The sequence below is a fragment of the Chrysochloris asiatica genome, unplaced genomic scaffold, assembly GCF_000296735.1.
Source record: "Chrysochloris asiatica unplaced genomic scaffold, ChrAsi1.0 scaffold00142, whole genome shotgun sequence".
NCBI lineage: Eukaryota > Metazoa > Chordata > Mammalia > Afrosoricida > Chrysochloridae > Chrysochloris > Chrysochloris asiatica.
The window spans coordinates 1-4,828 of NW_006408660.1; positions in this window are offsets into that span (position 1 = coordinate 1).

Sequence of the window (4,828 nt, forward strand, 5' to 3'; positions counted from 1 at the left end):
GAGGTGACCGGACAGGAGCCAGAAGAGACGCCAGGAATCTTCCGTCTGTGGCACGGGCCCATAGTTCAAGAAGTTAATGGGGTGGTTCAGTAGAAAAGGACGACGTCTTCGAAATTCATCTCCCCCTTGGAATCGGTCTTCTCTGGGATGCTCCAAAGCAGCTGCGGAGGACTGCTGTGCAGACACGAAGCCTCCTTGTGCCATTTTGGGCCAAAGACGTTTCCACAAAGTTGAGATCGCTCCAAAGTCCTGCTTCCCAAATCCTGAATCAGTTGCCTGGATCTCCACGAGGATATCTCAGCATGTAGCAGGACAGGTGACTGCTGCAGGCTCAAGTCCTCAGATGCACAAATGAGCGTCAGAGTTGAACCTTGCTGGAACATCCACTTAGAAACTTACTGCTTGCAAAGCACACTGTTAGGACACGCCCTGTTGAACGGATTGGCCAGTCAGCGCCAATGTCGTCACAGAGCTGATTGGATTGGTTTAGCTCCAATCATGCACTTAATCTCTTTAGATTCCATGCCATTATCGAAGCTCCAGGTGTGTGCATTTTCTGCTTTTGTTTATGTTTTGGGTGTGAACATAGAATTGATTGCTGGAATGTCCAAAGAAAAATTTTCAGTTGCCTTGGCTAGAGCACAAGTAGGATTTGGGAAGCATTTAGATGAGTCTTCACTCACTTCAAAGGACACAAGAAACCCCATTCTAGTAGCAAAACATCTAATACTGGGAGCAAAAGACAGAAGACGGCAGACTTGGTAGATATGCTTCAACGAAGATTCTGAGACTAAACTAGATGCAAAGGGTTGATGTTTCTGAAGTCTTGTGCAAATGTTTAGTGAGGCCTGATGCTGAGCTGGGGCATCACAGTAGTGAGACCGGCTTGTCAAATGACCAAAAGGTAAAAACACACTCAGCATTTCTTCAACTGAAAGGACTGAAGAAAAACAATCAAACCTTGACTTGAAATAATAAATGATTCAATGGGTAAAAAACATTTGATGATAGAGGAAGCATCAAAAGATATTGGAAGATATACTGAGGGTCACTCAGCTCTGGTAGCATAGTGTTTATGAATCGGCCTGTGAACCTTAAGGTCAGCAGTTTGAAACTACCAGCCGCTCCACGGGAGAAAGATGACGCTTTCTACTCCCGTAATGATTTACACCCTCGGATACCCTGTACAGGTTCGCTATGGGTCGGAACCGACTCAAAGGCACTTAACAACAACAACAATGTTAAAAAAATATGGCTAAACTGTTAGGCCCAGAATTCGGGGTCCCCAAAGACCGCCAAGGAGCCGACACTGATTCAAGTGCACAAGGGTTGTTTATTCAAGCTCGAGCCTGGGCCTTCTCCTTATCCTGCACAGCAGACTTGGGAAAAGTCCCTGAGCTCTTTGTTAGCAGAGTTTTTATAGAGTTTTCAAACAAGCTTAGGTTTTTCAGCTTTACAATATTTGGATTGGTTGACATTTGGCAAAGTATGAGATGTTACAATTCAGGACTGGTGGTCTTTGTTCTTAGGCTAGGATAAGGAAAACATCTGGCATCTGGCCTTGGGTTGTCTTGTCTATTACTTATCTAGTTCTTGCTGTTGCTAGGGGTGAAAGGATATTCTAAGGCAGCATGAGCTGATTTAGCACGTTCCTGGAACAGGAGGACATGTTTAGGCTAATGTACAGAATGGAGTCTTTTTCTTGGTCCTACAAAACTTCGTCTCTCATACTTTGGACTTATTGTCAGGAGGGAACCGTCACTGGAGAAGGATGTCATGCTGGGTATGATGGAGGGTCAGAGAAAAAGAGGAAGACCCTCAACGTGATGGATCGGCCAGGTGGCATCATTGATGGACTCAAGTGTGGCAGCGGTAGTTTGGTTGGCCCAGGATCAGACATTGTTTCATTCTGCTGTGCATGGTATTCCAACTCGATGGCACCTGATAACAACAACAACATATTCAACCATTTCAAGAGGTAACATATGATTAAGGACTGATGGTACGAAAGGAAGAAGTCCAAGCTGCACGGAAGGCATTTGTGAAAAGTAAGGCTTCAGTAATTGATGGAATGCCATTGGAAATCTTTCAACAAACTGATGCTGCGCTAGAGATGCTCACTCAGTGTACCAAGAAATTTGGAAGGCAGCTAACTGATCAACAGATTAGAAACAATCCATGTTTGTGCTCATTCCAAAAAGAGGTGATCCAGTGGAATGCAGGAATAATCAAATAGTATCATTAATACCACACGCGAGTAAAATTTTGCTAAAGATTATTAAAAAATGACTACGACAGCATATTGACAGGAAACTTCCAGAATTCAAGCCAGAGTCAGATGAGGACGTGAAATGAGAGATATCAGTGCTGATATTGATGGATGTTAGGTGAAAGTAGACATACCAGAAAGATGTTTACATATGCTTTATTGACTATGCAACGGCTTTCAACTATGTGGATCACAACAAGCTAGGGGATAACATTATGAAGAATGGGTATTACAGAATACTTGATTGTGCTCATGAGGAACCTGTACATAGACCAAGAAGTAGTCGTTTGAACAAAGGGACACTTAACGGTTTAAAATCAGGAAAGATGTGCTCCAGGATTGTATTTTTCTAGTCTGTACTCTGAGCAAATAATCAAGAAGATGGATTCTACGAAAAACAGCGTGGTATCAGTATTGGAGGAAGACTCATTAACAACTTGAGATATGCAAGTGGTACAACCTTTCTTGCTGAAAGTGAAGAGGACTTAACATACTTGCTGATGAAAATCAAAGACTACAGCCTTCAGTATGGGCTACACTTCAATGTAAAGAAAATGAAAATCCTCACAACTAGACCAATAAGCAATATCAGATAAATGGAGAACAGGTTGAAGTTGTCAAATACTTCATTTTGCTTAAATCCACCATCAACACTCATGGAAGCAGCAGTCAAGAAATCAAAGGACTTATTGCATTAGGCAAATCCGCTGCACAAAACCTCTTTAAAGTGTTCAAGAACAAAGATGTCACTTTGAAGACTAAAGTGAGCTTGACCCAAGCCATGGTATTTTCGAAAGTTTCATATGCATGTGAAAGTTGAACAGTGAATAAGGAAGACTGTAGAAGACTTGCTACATTTGAGCTATTGTATTGGAGAACAATATTAAAGTACAATATTTGCTTATCCAGAAGAATAAGCAAATCCATGTTTGGAGACATACAGCTAAAATGGTCTTTAGAAACCAAGTTAGCCAGACTTTGGCCATATAATCAAGAGGGACCAGTTCCTGGAGATGGACATCATGCTATGTAATGTGGAAGATCAGTGAAAAGGAGGAAGACCCCCATTGAGATGGATTGGCACAGTGGTAGCAGCAATGGGCTCAAGCTTAATAAAAATGGTGAGGATCTCCCAGGACTGGGCAGGGTTTCATTCTGTTGTACATAAGTTTGTAGGAGTCGGAATCAACTCAAAGGCACCTAAGAAAAACAACAATGTAGGGAGTTCAAGAGTTTCATAGAGATTTTATCAGAATTTAACGTTTTAAAAGGCACACATTTTTATGAGTTCATTGTGACATGTGTGATTTTCAGTAACAATGATTTATTTTGAATATCTTTGTTTTCCCAACTAGTGTATAATATCAAGAAAGTAAGAGTGATTATATTTTTATATTCCTCCCCTTCCCTTGGGTGGTGCATATGGTGAAGAGCTGGACTAATCCAATGAAGAGTGGGTTGGTCATTCAAATTCACCCAGAAACACCTTGGAATACAGACCTGGAGATCAGCTTCTAAAAGGTCACAGCCTTGCAAACCCTATGGACCAGTTCTACTTTGCACACATGTTTACTAGCAACAACTTACCAGCAAAGCTCTGTGTAAGTAATAGACAGTCAATTAAATGAATGAAAAATTAGTATTCCTTTGGCATTCTGAATATATTTTTTCTATTCAAATCTTTGGAAATTTTCTAAAAACTATTTTAATTAATCTCTATTTGAAAGAAAAATAGTACAGATGCAAGTATAAAATAACATTATTTATTTATTTCTCTTGAAGCTACCTGTGGCAGTACCTACAGTTAAGTACACATTTAGGGACCCAAGTCTCTGTCTTATGGGAAGTGAACCATTAAAACAGTATTATTTCTCCTCCTCCTTGCCTTAGTGTCTTATGTATTTTGGAATGAAAAATAGGACAGATCAGATATTTTAATACAAGATCAAGAATGACATATTTCTTTTGCACATAATAAATAAAACAAAGGAAAATACGATGGATACAATAACAGCTTCTTCAATTCACTCTCAGGGTTTTATGTTTTGTTACACTATAAACTCGAAGTATTTCATTTTTGAAGTTTTGTTGACCTACCTCTTGGTATAGCAGATAATGTATGTCAAAAACAGAAAGAAAAGGAATAGATACCATTGAAAGTCTGAGATATTTATATGAAAAATTAAAATCTTATCAAATCATTTAGAATTTATTTGTATCTCAACCACAATAGTGTTAAATATCTGGTTATCAATTCCCTCATATTTAGTTTTCACAGATTTGTATATTTTCCGTACTCATTAGAGCTTATCCTTATCTCTAGCTTGAAAGAATATATAAATATTTATGAATTTTAGGACAAATAGAAAATTTATTGTGTGGAATGTAAAACAGTAAGAAATTAAATGCTGTTTATTTTTTTCTTAGACAACTTTATATAAATTCCAAGGACAATGAGCTAAGGAAAGACAAAGAGGTATGGGGCATACATTTATATTATATTTAAATATATTTACTCTGGTTGAATTTATAGATTATGCTATTAGACTACTATATGAG